Below are 16,554 nucleotides of genomic sequence, written 5' to 3'. Positions count from 1 at the left end.
TTCATCACGAAAGAAAGCGTTCCGTCACAGATTTTATGAATTAACAGATAAAATTATGAATATTGAATGCGTCTATCCAAGAACCCTAACGAACATATCAAACAAGAAAGCTTGGGTAATCTTTAAGATTGCAAAAGCTGAGAAATATCTGTGCATGTAATGAAAGGAAACCAAAAGCAACTGCTCTTGTTAAAATCGCATCATACCATGTAAGATATACTCAGAAAAAAACACTTAATATTCAACTTGTACTAATTAAAATTCGACGGGCAGTTACTTCGGTACATAACTAATGACATAATATGATACTATTATGTGTCTTTGTGTCATGTGTTATGTGTCATGTGCTATGTGTCAGATGTTTGAAATTAAGCATTTCTAACATAATTCTCTGTGTTTTAGCCAGTTTGTTTTTTGCCTGGGAAATCAAATTTTATTCTCAGTTTTTGGAATTTTCCAGACACGATCTGTTTATCCGTTTTTAAATATATGTCGACAACTTTTATCTCGAACTTCTAAATAACGTCTTCGATTTCTTTCTCCTGCCTTTTGCTGACGAGGCTAGCATCATTTATAAAACCTGGATTATCTGTAATACGTAAAAAAAAAACATAGACTTAAAAGAGTTTGTAAAATTCGTATTTGCTTTTAAATTATAAAGTAAAATAACCATTATCTGATAGCACAATTATTAATATTTTTTTAATAGAAATCAATTAAAATGTTCAATATTATACATTACGATCTGAGCATTATCAATTTACTTTATATTTGATTTGATCCCATATAGGCACTCCGGAAACGGAATACTTGGTAATTAGTAAACAATATATCGAACAGAACAGTAAATACAACAACTGAATAGATCGAGTTACATCAATATGACTGCTACAAATGCAAGACTCGAGCATTAATCGGGCTAACTGGCGAGAGATATAATCTGATGGTCTTTAATATATAGTGAAAGAGCTTATAATGATCATTAGGTGAGCACACCATGATACCCATCTCCAAATCCTTACTTCGCTGGAGTCTAATTATCGTTTTCTACCGGGGTTTATCAAAATAAGACATGTAGCCGTCCATTTTAGACAACAGATTACGTAGACCATATTTCGAATCTTAAACAATTAGATTTAAGGTTTGGATTTGTATTGTATCATCACTCATCAATTTTTGGATCACATCCCAATTCCGTTCTGTAGATTCAGTTCATTTGGTACTTTTTCATTTATACAAAGAAATTGAAATTTTGAAATCTGGTATGATCGGACTATCTTAGGATCAGTAAAAGTGTATATTAGATTTGCATTTTAATTAAAGTCTTGACTTTGTTTTGATGCAAGCATAACTTCGTTTTTATGCTTACCTATTTTACCGCTTATAGTTTTGCTAACAAGCTTATTTTTATGGCCTTTTCTGTTATTTGCTGTATTCGCTTAATTTGCTGATTCTTGATTTTGAGAGACAGCTTGGTTCCAAAGAAATGTGGTATTGTACTTAATTTCTTAATTTTAACATATTAAGGAGAATTCATACATCCCACAAAATGCGTTCATGTACCAAATATTTTCCTAATCTGATCTTGAGTACGTTGTGAAATGGGCAAAATGTGGATAGTTTATTTAAATGTATCGAAGACCAGGCTTTTCTTTTTCATTATAATTACTTTGACCCCAATCTGGCACGAATTGAACTGAATTGCTTTCGCCTGCGGAAACCACCATGCCTTGACAATCTTCTATGACAGCCACTCTCTCCTTATCTTAAATGAAATATACATCAAATCTGTTGCCAAGGTCGCTGGAAAAAATAGTAAGATTATTCTACCGCTCGAGTAAGTATCGCACTGCCGATGCAATGCTCTATAAGAGCCAAGTACGTGCTAAAATGGAGTATTCTTGCTACATATGAGCAGCGGCTGCTTGATGTGGACTATCTTGCCTTGGTAGAGTTCAAAGCCGGCATCACAACCAAGCAGGCGACGTCTCGTTCGTTTTGCTGCCTCCTGTTTCCCACGAAAGAGACGTTATGAGCCTGTGTCTATTCTCTCGATATTTTAATGGTAAGTGTTCATCTTAGCTCGAATATATGGCACCTCTGCCAAACTTCCACAAGTACAACCGAATAGCCACAACCACTATCAACAATTTACCCCACTTTCTATCTGTGCCTAAATCTAAACGCAGTTTCCATAAACAAAGGTTCTTTCCTAGAAGTTCCCGCCTGAAAATCACTCTTCCACTGGTCTGCTTTCAAGCCAATTACAATACGGTAGCCTACATACCAAATATAAACAATTTCCTGTCTAACCGTCACCATAAATAATACAAATACTACACAATCTACACAATTAACGATTATTAAGCTTCCACATTCATTAACCCATATAATTGTGTGACTTACAGACATTCTTGGCCTTTTGGTCAAGATAAAAAAAAAATGCATACACAAACACACAGAGAACTGTTTTTTTAAATTGTAAACATGGTTTTGATTCTTAAACGCTGGGGATTTATTAGTTAGTTTAAGATCCATAAAGTGAATGAGGTATTTTGGTAAATGTTGCCAGTCAAGAGTAAGACTCCAAAGTCTACATTTATTACTTTTTAATCACTTTAGTCACAAAGACCCTGAACCCTTCCCCTCCCCAATTTCTTGTAAGGCCTTGTGCCTAATTTTGTTGTTTGTAAATGTTTTGTTTTTTTACTTAATTGTATTTACAAAATTTTAAAAGCAATAAAATATATAAACAAGATCAAAGTGTAGTATCTGTTCTTCAGATGCTGCACTTCATTTTCTTGTTCTCTTTCGGTGGAGGATCAATCCTTCACGACTGAGACAATTTTTATTTTTGTACCTTTTCTCCACGTTAAAAAACGACCCTGGTGTCTAACTCTGTCCCGTGGGGAGGCATTATAAATAGGTACAGCCATTTATAAGTTCATAATCGATAAATAAATAAATTCTTAGCCTCTTTAAAACACGACTATTTGTAAGCGTTTAATAAGTTCATTTTTAGATAACGTTGACAATAATTTCACCTTCGGATTTAATTTTTTTACAAGTTACCGATTTGCCAATATGCTAAGTTTCTCGCATGGCTAGTGTATTAAAATCGTTTACATGTATACAAATTGAGAATAGACAAAGCAGAACCAGAGTTTAGTTGTCATTTTATGTTTTTAGTTGTGATTTTACTTGTATGCATTTTTCATGCATGTCTTGTCCACTTTGGCTGGTCTTGTAGATTTTACCTGAGATGTGTTTCATTTATTTCTTCTGCAACGTCACATTCTTTTTGGTTTTATATGTTTAAGAAAGAGGGTATGAGTTTGCTTTCTGGCGTATCTTGCTCATGTGCGAAATGCCCGACTGTTTTGATATTTTACTTTTTTTTTGTACTTCATAAATTTTTGGAAGTATTGCGCTATTTTATAATATAAAATGCATTTCTTCTTACAACAAGATTCGTATTCTTCGCCAAATTTCTGCTTTTAAGTTTTTAGCGAATAAAAGTTCTTGTACGAATAAAATATATTTAGAGTTATCCGCGCTAACTTTAGAAATTTGTAATCGTCACAGTATTTATTTACGACTGATGCAAATCTCAAGTAGTCTTTATTTGCTTTATTTCTTAAGTTAGGGCATTTTCCACTTTTTGTGATCATGCAAGTTTTTGGGCTAAATAGTTTTGTTGAAAGTTAACAACTTTAGCAAACGATACACCGCTAGTTTTCTGGATTAAATATAATCCACGGACATGTTATATTCGGTTGTTCACAATTTTTTCAGTTAAGGTTCGGCCACTTTTAACACTTAATTTTATAAAGATTTTGATACTTTCGAAAATATCAAGCGAACGCTTTATCTTCTGTTGGAGAATAAGTGAAGTTGTCGAGTGCACTCTAAATAAAATTTTGTAGGAAAGTATTTTTATTCTTGGGATCTGGATCCTTGTTTGACATTTCAACAATAATCTTTCAAAAGTTTGCTGTTATTGCAGCAAACGTTCTTTTGTTTTGTATTTGTTTTTGGAAATTTTCGTCGTTACGTTGTGGATCTATTTTCTATTTGATGAAATCGAACATACTGCACTTAAATATACCGAGTTTAAAAAAAACTGTCTTTCTAAGTACTCATTTTTATTGTTTTATCTTACTTTTCTAACGTAAAACAAAATATGAATAACGTTTTTTTTTTTCAAGAAAAGTCACTTATGAAAATTATTTTCAGTACGTATTTTGTGTAAAAATCTTAAAGTGTTATTTTTTTACATTAAAATAAAGGTGTATAATTCTGACATTGATACTTGTTTTCTGTTAAGAGATGAAAGGAAAAGTGTTATTTTTTCATTTCTGTTAATAGTGCCAGAATAAAATAAAATAATTGACTTCTTGGAGAGAAAAAGAAAGAAAATTATTTTATCTGAGAGAAAATGTCCAATTTATTGATATATTTTTCAAGTTTGTCGATAAAGCCTGTTTTTAAATTATTATTTAGCACTTAAGGTTGTAAAATTTCCCCATTGTGTTATCCATATTTGTTCTTTTTAACATTCGGAATAAATAGTTCTTTATCTTTGTCGCCAGGGTTGCAGATATTTTTCTTCCTTGATTAGAAGTTCATTAAGAATTCTATTGTCAGTATTTTAGGTGGCATTTTTTAAGAGTTTCTTAACAAACGTTCGTCCTTGTTATTGACAACAATATTGATTTGTAAAAAAAAATCCCCCTTTGTGACTGATAACTTTAAAAGATAGACTTACGTTTTTTAGAAATGCGGCGTGTAATTAATAATTTTTGTCTGAACAGCTCATACGAAATTTATTAGAATTTTTAATACGAATATTTATATAACGTGATATGTTAAAATTAAAACATATAAGAACATCTCAACCAACCTTAATTGTTTTAATTAGAATAATGTTCTATAATATATATCATATATATATATATATATATATATATATATATATATATATACATACATATATATATATATATATATATATATAATTTATAAAATATATATGGCGATTAAGCTACACTGAATATTCCGCGTTCCATCCACTCTAGGACTCCTCAGGCTTATTGCGCGAATTATGTGGTTGTTTATCGTTTTTATATGTTCCTCTTCTATTGAGATTTTAGTTAGCCAATCAGGTTTCTAGTATCCACCGCGCCCTTCCTATCAGCCAATGAGCATAATATTTATCGGACAAAGGATCTGTTTTAAAACTTGGTTAGTGTTTTTTTTGTTTTTTTAGTTTATATATAAAAATATATATATTTGTACATACATAAATGCACATATATATATATACATACATATATGTGTAATCGTTTATGTATATTCATGTTTATTTAATTTATTTATTTGTTTATTTTCTTTTGTCTTTGTTAGTTTAAAAACTATTTTGTGTCGCTATTCTAGAGTAAATTTTATCTTGTGGACACAGTTATTTGCCATTTCTCTTCTACCGTTTAATAGATGTTGGGGTTCTTCAAAGTACAGGATAGCAAATTTTTCATGAAGGCATAATCTACATGGGTCTTCTAGGTCCCTACACGTGGTAGCTTGTCTTATTATTTTTCATTCGACTACCGGCGAATGTCCGCTTTCTTGGAGTTGCCAGTATTTATTTGCTAGTGTTGTTTTTATACGGTGTTGTTTATTGTTGAATGTACTTTTGTGGCCATTGAAATGGAAAACCCGAATAACAAGAAATATTACGTAGGCATGACTTCCTTAGATATCAAAACCCGATACTATGACTACGTGCAATACGAGTAAGCGCGACCTTGCTAACACAACACGATGATGGATTTTCTTACTTTTACTTGTGAGGAAAATAAAGAGCCAAACTCAATAACGCTTTCTCTGATGAGGTGTGTTTGAAATCGGAAATTAATTAAAAAAGGAAATAGTTTTTCGCATTAAGGAGTGCGTAATGAGTCAGTTTATGTGTTTATTCTATACCTTCATTTCAAGATGCTTTTACTTGACGGCACTTTTTCATATATATAGAATAATTTAAGCAAAAAGATGTATTTCCAGCTACGGTATAACTGGAAATGTTTTCTCAATTATTAAATCATTTCTCTCTGATAGGCTTATAAGAAAAGTGGTTGATGGGCAGAAATCAGAGACACAGTATTAATGCTTGGCAGAAATTAGGAGCCGACAGTATTAGTGCTGGAGTCCCTCAGGGGTCCATCCAGGGCCCAACTCTCTTCCTGATCTACATCAATTATCTCCCTAAACACAAATCATTCGTTGACATTTATGCTAATATCACCACCATCTATGCCAACACTTAAAAGGCCGTAAATGACAAAATTCTCTCTGATTCTCTCTCCTCTGGCATTGAGCGCGTGATGCAATGAGGGAAGAGGTGGCTGGTTACTTTTAATGCATCTAAAACCAAGCTTCTATCTTTACATGATCAACGCTCTGATCCCCATCTGGCATCAATGGAAATTGTTGGCTCTCGTCTTGGGGAAATTCCAAGCTTCTGGGATTGTTCCGTTACTCCTGATCTGAAATTGAACTTGTATATCAAATGTGTTGCCAAGCTCGCTGGAAAAATGGTCGGATCTTTCTACCACTCCAGTAGATACCTCACTACTAATGCAATTCACTATCTATATAAAAACCAAGTACGTCCTAGGATGGAGTACTGCTGTCACATATGGGCAGGAACTGATAAAAAAGTTTATCCTGCCTTGATAGATTACAAAATAGATTTAATAGCTCAGTGGGAGATGCCCTATTCTCTTCCCTGCAACCCCTCTCCCACAGAAAAGACGATGCGAGCCTGTCTTTGTTTTAGCGTATTTTCCACGTGAATTGCTCGTCTGAGTTCCAATCACTGCCCCCCTCGCCAATCTTTCATGAAAAACACCCGTCTAGCTTAGGCCACTGTCAATAATTTCCCCACTCTTTATCTGTGCCTAAATCAAAACGTAGATTCAAAGAAGGAAGCTTATGTCTTAGAACTGCACGCCTGTGGAACTCTCTTACGTTTGCCTGTTTCTTACCTGACTACAACTTGGATATTTTCAAGTTCAACATAAACAAATTTCTGATAAATAATCCAATTTATAAAATCTCCATCAGTAACAATTACTACGATATTATCCCATTGATTACTGCACACGCAATAACCATTATCCTCGAGTGGCCTACTGGCCTTGATAAGTGGTGACTTCTATGTATAAAAAATGAGACCGCAATGCTTTAAAAAAATTGCGTAAGTGTAAAAAGAAAAGCAATCCATCACAAACTTATTTAGTTTTTCCGAGTGTAGGCCTCAGCAGACTAGTTCACATAGTACGGTTCGTAGCTGCATTTCGAGTAGTGACTTGCACCGGTTTGGGCTGGAAGGAGGCGAAATAAAAGGTAAAAAGGATGAATAATCTGATTGGGAAATGTATAGAAGAAACAAAGCCGAATAAGGGGAGAACGAGAAAGTATTTGACTTGAAAGAGACAGGGAGAGTGGAGACTAGTGTAAGGCCTGGACGTGAAGTGTTTTTGTAAACCTGTGTGTATTCCAGTAGGTACATAGGTACGTATATACAGTTATGTGGATGCGTACAGAAATAGGATAGCGTGCGCGAAGCTATATATGTATTACTGCGATAGTATCAAGTGTGAGGGTCTAAAAGTGCATGTTCATTTTTGTTACTAATGTTGTTTACTTTGATTCGTGTACTCAACTGTTTCAGCCTTTTTTACCTTCTGGGCATGAGTAACAAGAGATGCATGACATAGTACATGTTGCTATACCAAAAGTAAAGACACCAAAAGATATAATCTAATTATCCATTTAAAAATTGTAAATAAACGATGAGAGGGAAGTTCATAACACCAAGAGGTTTAGTTAGAAGCTGTAAATTGACAAGTTGACACCAGGCGTCATCTTAGTCTTTGTTAGTCTTTTTGTTTGTTTCATTTTCATCCTTAACTCATCTCGCATACAAGAGATTCAGGTTTGGAATCTTGAGCTCGAACGTATTAAACTAACGAATAAAAGCGAAACACGAGTATTGTATATCTAGTTTGTATCCTTTCTGTTTGTTTGCCGAAAACATTCTTTTTTATTGTGATTCGAAAATCAGAATGCCCATTGCTTTTTTTTATTATTTCACTCGACTTCCGTCATTCAGTCAGTATATGGGACACGGCTACCTCAAAGGCCGGGATTTATATTTCTTGAAAACACGGCACTGCGCAGCCCCTTTTATCAAACATTAACCTCTGGGCTTGAACTTTACTCCTGATCTTAAATGGAACAGGTACATCAAATCTGTTGCCAAGGCCGCTGGAAAAATGGTGGGATCCTTCTATCGATCCAGTAAATATCTCACTGCTGATGCAATTCTCTATCTATATAAAAGCCAGGTACGTTCAAGGATGGAGTACTGTTGCCACATCTGGACAGGAGCTTCTAGAAAGGACTTGTCCTGCCTTGATAGAGTTCAAAATAGACTTCGGAGCCTTATAGGAGATATCCTTTTCTCTTCCCTGCAACCTCTATCTCACAGAAGAGATGTTGAGAGTTTGTCTCTGCTGCATCGATATTTTTCGTTATTTTCATGGAAAGTGTTCGACTGAGCTTCAGTCTATGGTCCCCCTCGCCAAACTTTCACAATAAACATACGTCTAACTGAAAACACTATCTACTAACACTAATTCCAAACGTAGATTCCATGAACAAACCTTCTTCCTTAGAACTGCACGCCTGTGGAATTTTCTTCCGTTTTCCTGCTTTCCAGCTGACTACAATATGGTTGTGTTCAAGTCTAACGTAAACAAGTTCTTGATGAGCCGTTCCACTTGTTAAAAAATTACTGAATTTCCATTACTAACGATTACTATATTGCGCAATTTCTACTGTACACTTTTTAACCCTTATCCTCGAGTGGCCTCTTGGTATTGATAATGTTGTGATGCCTATGTAAAAAAAAGTTATGGGATTTTGTGAAAGATACTGGATTCGGACTTGGTACATCCAGGTCGCCAGTAAACTACTTGACAACTGTATTTTTTTAAAACGTGCATTAAAGATCTGGATGTGCACAATTAGAATCCAACCGTGTCCATTGGACTATTTTCAATAAAGATTGCTGGCAAAATATGTGGGGTCGCCCTTACAGATACCGGCGAACTGGGTGTACCAAGTCCGAATCAAGTGTCTTTCACAAAATCCCGTCACTTAGTGTTGGACAAAAAGGCCGTAAGTGCCGTGTTGTCAAGAAATATAAAGACCGCTTTTGAGATACTATACGGATCCATACGCATGTCTCTTTATCATAAGAGAACCCCATTCGGAAAGACCAATTCTTGATTTGCATAGTCTGCCACAGCCTTGACATACGAAGGTTGTTATGCAATTTGCCGCTTCGTCCGGCTGTTCCGCCTGTACACTCGCTCTTCTCCTAGCTCTCTTAGCAGCGTTTTCAACATGGAGGGTCCTCTCGCTGATGATAATCCCCTGGCGTATCATTTTCCTCCAGGCAGTTCTGTCAGCTGCAGAGGCTTCCCATGTATTCCTGTCCACAGGGAAAGCCTTCATGTCACGCTTGCAGACACCCCTGTAGCGAAGATGGGGTCGCCCCCTCTTTCTTGAGCCTGAGGCAAGCTCGCCATAGAGAAGGTCTTTAGGAATGCGCCCATCATCCATCAAAATATATTTATATATATATATATATATATATATATATATATATATATATTGAAAAGTTTGACTCATGTCCAGGTAAGCTATATCTAAATTGCGAGTGTTTAGACCAAAATTGGCGCAGGAGTTTGGTAGAGTCTGCAAAGGTAAACTTTATTAACTTTGGCCTCTTGTGTTAAAAGGCTTGCTGTATGTCTGAATACATTTTCTGTAAAATTTCAAATGTGTAAACACAAAATTGGCTGAATAGTTTGCTAGAAACCGCAAAGGTCAAATCATTTGAACTGTGACTCTCTGGAAGCTAAATTTTCAGCTTAAAACCGATTAAAAACTTGCCTATGTCTGAATACATTTTATGTAAAATTTCAAATATTGTAGCCAAAAATTGGCTGAGAGGTCAAATTTATTTAACTTTGACCCCAATTATCACCCCTTAGCATTTATTGTTTTGGGCTCAAATCAAATTAAAAAGTTTGATTCATGTAAAGAACCTACATCTAAAATTTTAGTTGGTTAGATACCAAAATGGCGGAGGAATTTGGTATAGTTTTCAAAGGTGAAATCGTTGAACTTTGACCCCTTAGAATACTACTTTCTGCGGAAAACCGAATAAAACGATTTTCCCCAAATCTCAATACCCCTTGTCAAATCTCCAGTCTATTGATTGGATATTGACAATAATTTGGTAGGGAATTACACACACACAGACGGATACACAGACAATTGCACTTTAATAGATATGTTATTTGAAAACAAGGCACACTCTCGACGAGTGGATATGTCACTAAATTTCAGATAAAAACTGACACATAAATAAGTATATTTCCCCACGCACCAAAAACACGCCAATTTTCTACGCTGTCTCATAAAACAGCATTAGGATATTGCAAAAATTCACATAGTCCATGTCTGAGGAATCCAATCAGGCTAGTTATAATTTCAGTGCAGAAAAATATCGGGGAAACCAATGCCAAAAATAAACCTTCCAAATTCATACAATATAATGATGACTACCGGTTTTCTTTGGCGTTTCAACCGATTACTCTCGTTAAATGCAATTACAGATGATATAGTAAAGGAGATTTAAATACAAAAGGATCCCATAGTCTGATAATTGGCTAACACAGAACCCCATATGATTTTGTTATGTAATCTAGCTAAAATACCTGAAATAAACAAAGAAATCGGTTGCTAAAATTAACCTATTTACTAAATGCAATTATCCTAAAACGGGCCTCCACCATTGTGTCAATATTTTATATATGGAACCGGTTTACTCTTTCATGCAACTTTTCGCCTCGACGAAATAAAAATAGAGGCGATTCATCATTGCGTATTTCGCCTATCAAACGTCGTCCAATAATTCTCTTGGAGTTATTTACAATCAGACAGATTTCCACACCAAGAAGAAAAGAAATAGTCTCTTATTTCAGTTTCTCTTTTGGCAGCTACAAATGTAAAAAAATATTGGAGCTTTGTCATGCGATAAATCTTTAAAAAATAGATATGACGCACAGCATTAAACGAAAGACTAATAAGAAACAGCAGTGTCATGATGAGGAAAACACTACAAATTTTGCCAAACCAACAATAATATGTAGTTAGAACAGTTTTAAAGCTCACGATCCGAAGTAATATACAGGTTTTAAATTACTATGCCGCCCTTAACATAATAATATTTGCTTATACTATAGTAATAATATCCACTTCACTGATGGTTATTGCGGTATGTCAACCGCTTTTTTTAATACATTATTTATAAGGTTTGCACTCGATTGTTATTTTAAGGGAAATCGTTCAGGACACAGCAGAAAGCTACTTGGTGTAATGAACTTGGTGTAATGAACTAAAAACTAATACGTTTAGGTTAAACTAGGTAACAATATGGATTATACGGATATATTGACATCAAAAAAAAACAGCAATTCTTCCTCCCTTGTCAGAATCATCGTTCATGGAATATTAAGACTAAAAGAAAACTTAAGGAAGGCGACAGTTACCAAGAAACGCAAATTTCACTTTCCTGTATATATATTTATTGATCAAGGTGTTTTATAAGCGCAAATATTGTAAGCAAAAAGTCTTTTAATAGTGTGCGTTTTCTATTTGCACCATATATATGAAACCATGAGTTACTAAAATTCCGAGTAAGAGTAGAACTGAGAAGAGGATTAAATACAAAAACTGAAAACACACTAACGAAATAACTATTTCTTTTTAGTACGTGGCAATTAAATAAGCGAAATTATTATTATATTTTTTACTTGGGATTTATAAGTATGAATGTGCGTAGTTCACTCTAGGATAAAAGTTAATGAGCGTTAGGTACAAAGTGAGATAACACTATGATGATCAGTAATGGTTGAACTTGGGTAGAGGTTTATTGTGGGAGGACACGGCTCAACAAGTACTTATTGACCTTTAACTTGAAAACGACCGTGTCAATTGGAAACTGTGCGACAGACATACATTTCTAAGTAAAATTTGCATTTTCATCTCGTTCTCGCAAAGGTAAAGAGTGAAGAAAATTGATGACAGTTGTTGTAGCTAGCGAGTATTTGCTGAAAATCAGTCGAGAACGTACATTAAACGTGACGATAGGGTACATAATTTGGCATCTCTTCTCTGGGAAAAAGGAAATAGGCGAAAAGGTACGTGTACGCTAGATTTTGAAGACTGTTTTAAACCTTATTAAAACAGTAACATTAGACTTCTAGAAACTGCATATGTAACAATGGTACTTAATTTTAGTATGCATGTGCCCTGATACATATAACGAGTTTCTGAAACGGTAGAATGATCTAACCATTTTTCTAGTAATCTTTTCAGCGTATCTGATGTAGATGTTCCACTTGAGGCCAGAAGTGAAACTCAGACCCTGAAGAGTACTTTCTCAAGACGAATTCTTTATTTTAATTATGGCCGAAGAAAGATTTGCACGTTCATGATTAATATATATAAGTTTAGTTTTGTGATGCATTCAAGATAATTTCGGCCTTTGAAGTGTTGTAATACATTGTGGTACCATCTGCAATAATATCGAATGATGATTAGGGAGATCATTGACATCAGTAAGAGAGTTGGGCTCCGTATGGATCCACAAGACACGCCAGCCTCAATACTCTGAGTTTCGAATTTCTGCACATCGACACCTTTTATAAACTTATCGAAGACTTGTATATTAAAGAATACATTTAAAGCTACAGAAAAGCTGGAAATGTATTAAGTAAACCTTTATTAAAAATTTTCTCAAATGCCTTAGATATGTCAAGAGCTATTGTAAAAAAAAACGTAAAAAGATTCAGGCATCCTGTGTTATATTATTATCAGCACATTACCTGTTTATCTATCATAACGAAATCAATATTCCATGCTGCTGTGTAGTGGTTTTTACTTAGGTGACTTTCTACGTTTATTACAAACTCAAGCAACTTACTCACAATGTAAAAGAGACCGATTGGTCTGTACGGAGATGTAGAAGATCGATCCCTCGAATTTACTTATATTGGGAAAACTGTAGAGGTTAACCAAGGTTTTGTTAAGCATGTCTAATTAAGGACACTTTTAAAATTCTTTGTAATATAGGAGCTAGTTCCGGTTGCATGTTTAGCACTATTATTAAAATGTGCTCAGAAGTAATTGCTTTGTTTGCATCAAGGTTCTTGATAAGTTTGCAAAGATTCCGGACAAATATATGTATGTCGCTCCAAACATTTCAATCTTTAGAGGAAATTCATGTCAGATAGCTGACGTCCTACGTCGAAAAATATCGGAGGCGGGTGAACACACTCACTTCCAGAGATCGCAGATTGCTGAGCGATTACACCATACGTTGAAAATCTGAGTCATAGAAAATGACCTAAAACGGAAACAATTGGAGTCTAACATTTTAATCTTGAATGGAATTGCTAAAACGCAAAAAAAGGAACCATCAAATTTCGATTTATGAAATGTGAATATAAGAGCAACAGAGAGAGAGAAAAAGAGAGAAATAGAGAGAAATTCGAACGAGGAAACAGTAAGGACATTGTTCGCACCGCCCGTACCATAGCGTATACCAAAACGCCGACCACTTTAATGCTGCCCGTCGATTTGTAAATAAAACTAAGTTGTTTATCTTATTCGTCATCTTCTCTCATATGGAACAAACAGCGTGTTTATTATTTTGTACGCATTTGGTATAAAAGCAACCAGAAATTATATAGACGTTACAAATAAGGCTTCCTTTAGTCTTGACAGACTATGGAGACCCACTGTTAGGGTGGCTGCGCGTGAAAATTTTGTGGTAAGAGTTGCGCTATCTTTAACCACACCTGCCCTCGGTCGACATTGTTAGATACCAGTGGCAAGTGGAGGTTCAGAACGACAGAAAACAATGCCGATAAGCGGAAAGCAGATACAGCGCATAGAATTCCCAAATAGTCACCCATCTAGTACTAGCCAGGCTCAACGTTGCTTAACTTCGGTGATCTGATGGGGACCGGTGTGTCAACGTGATTGCGCCATATATATAGACGTTACAAAAAACTTAGATAACTGTATTCTTACTATACTGACTTTATGAATGTGGCGTTAGACGTATTTTGCTGTGACGACGGAAAATATAGCTCATTATGCAATCACACTGATCTACAGAGACGAACAGATATAAACAAATAAGCACATGCATTCAGAGAACGAAATAAAACGAATATTATGTGTGTGTGTGTGTGTGTTTTCGTACGTGCGTTAAGACCGTTTACCTTAATTAAACATGTGAGATCACCAAATAAGAAAAGATAGTGAGTGTCGATGAATTTTATATTTTGAACAAAATTCCGACTTTACACCTTTGATATTGAAAATTTCTAAACTGGAATTCTAACACTTTTGCGACTAAAACAAAATACATTTAAAACGTTAAATTTTTTATGGTTTTGAAGAATATGTTGTGGTCTAAGATGGTATAAGAGATAGAGACTATTTATTGTTTTAATGAGTTTAATACTGAAGTCTATACAATTTCATTTTAATAATTAAAAAAAAACACATACGTTTACGTATAAAGTAGACAAATTTATTTTGTAATAATATAGACTAGGGGGACCTATAGAAATTCCACAGCGGACATTTTCATATGTAATATAGTGACGGTGGCATTCTATGGATGTTGTGATTAAATATATATATATATATATATATATATATATATATATATATATATATATATATATATATATATATATATATATATGACTTCGGTGCATCGGCTCGAATCGAAACCAAAACTCATGAAGAATATATATATATATATATATATATATATATATATATATATATATATAGTTATAATTGAAACTGAAACCAAAACTCATTAATTATTCTTGTAAAAATCAACTTAAATAGCTGGAGAAGTATATAATCCTTTCTTGTTCTGTAAAAATAGAAAGTGAGATACATTTATTTATTTCTGACTAGCAGGGGTACTTGGCGTTACCGGGTGTGGGGAAATTTTATTGTAAGCGTATTGATAAACTGCCTAAGGGAAATGAAAATAGCAGCGCGTACCTGTGCGAGGGAAAAAAGTAGTAATTAGGCAGGCAGGCTCGCACTTGTAACGCTAAGTGCAAAACGAAGTGGAAGTCGTCTCGCCCGTGCGACTAGTGACGTCACGAGCATCCAAAATAATATGCTTTATGCATACGTCGATGTCGCGAGATGTGACTTTGCAAAATTGTCGACGAAAACATTGACGCCTCTTTTCAGAAGACGGCCCAGTTGACGGTGTAAGAAAAAAATTTTTCGACAATTTTTGGATATTTGTCGGGCAAGAGACTGAGCTTTCAAACGATATCAATTTTGTCAGAGTGTGTTGTGTATGTCGAAAGTTTTAGCGATAAATACAAAAAAACATACATACATATACACACTTACAGACAGGTGAGATTTATATAATAGATTTTATGATAGATTTTAAATCAAGTCAAATAAGAAAACATATACAGATATCACATTAAATAAATTTCTACATTTATATGTTTCTATAACAAATGTAAAAAGTATATATCACTTTTTTCTCTTTCTATGTGGAATAATATTGTGATATTCATTTTGTTTTCCGAAATATTCATAATTTGATAGTTACTATTTCTAGTGAAAAATGACTTAAATTCTCTTGGACGCACAAAGTTTCAATTAAAATGTATAAAGGGACGAAACAAATTGGAAAGACAACAGAATTAAGGCTGATAACCTAATCAAGCGTGGACATGTCATGGCGACGTTGATCATTTTCGCCGTTCCCAGTGAATGGATAATCAGGTTAGAAACTGCAGACGAGTTGTACATGCCAGAGAGACTTACCCCGAGTGCTTACGGCCTTATCAAAATTCTTCGATATGCTATCAAGTAAATCAGTGTTGACATTTCTTTCCAATCTCTGTGCCAACCAAGCTAAAGACTTGATTACTGACTTAAAAAGGGCATGCGCGTTCTATAACTCATTCTCATTAAACATGACATATCAGAAATTAGATGCGCCCATTCAATTTGTGCGTTTAGGGAGTTAAATGCTATTACAGACTGAATGAATCAACATCGATTTATGCCAATGATGTTTGATGGAAAACTGGCTTCTTCCAAAGGAATAAGTTTTAATGAAATATCAAATTTACGCGGTCCATTGTCATTTTTATATCTAGAAGGGGACTGATTATGACGTTCATTATTTTGCAGTTTTTGTGTAAGTAGGGCTGACGTCCATCCTACATACCATGCCTGTTATGAGCAGATGATCAGTCATCTGGCACTGGCCATACTCAACGTTGCTGAACTTCAATGATCTAATAATAATCAATGAGATAAACGTGAGACGTATCTAAGTAAATG

General features: G+C 34.6%; 1 pseudogene; it reads right to left on the bottom strand.

The window, feature by feature from the left end:
- Window positions 1–14,080: 14,080 nt before the first annotated feature.
- LOC145246215 (5S ribosomal RNA) lies at window positions 14,081–14,197 on the bottom strand (annotated as a pseudogene).
- Window positions 14,198–16,554: the final 2,357 nt, after the last annotated feature.

Source organism: Euprymna scolopes, chromosome 23, assembly GCF_053919585.1.
Source record: "Euprymna scolopes isolate OS-2025 chromosome 23, ASM5391958v1, whole genome shotgun sequence".
Classification (NCBI taxonomy): Eukaryota; Metazoa; Mollusca; class Cephalopoda; order Sepiida; family Sepiolidae; genus Euprymna; species Euprymna scolopes.
The sequence above is the reverse complement of the archived record's forward strand: the minus strand, read 5'-3'. Positions and strand labels throughout refer to the sequence as shown.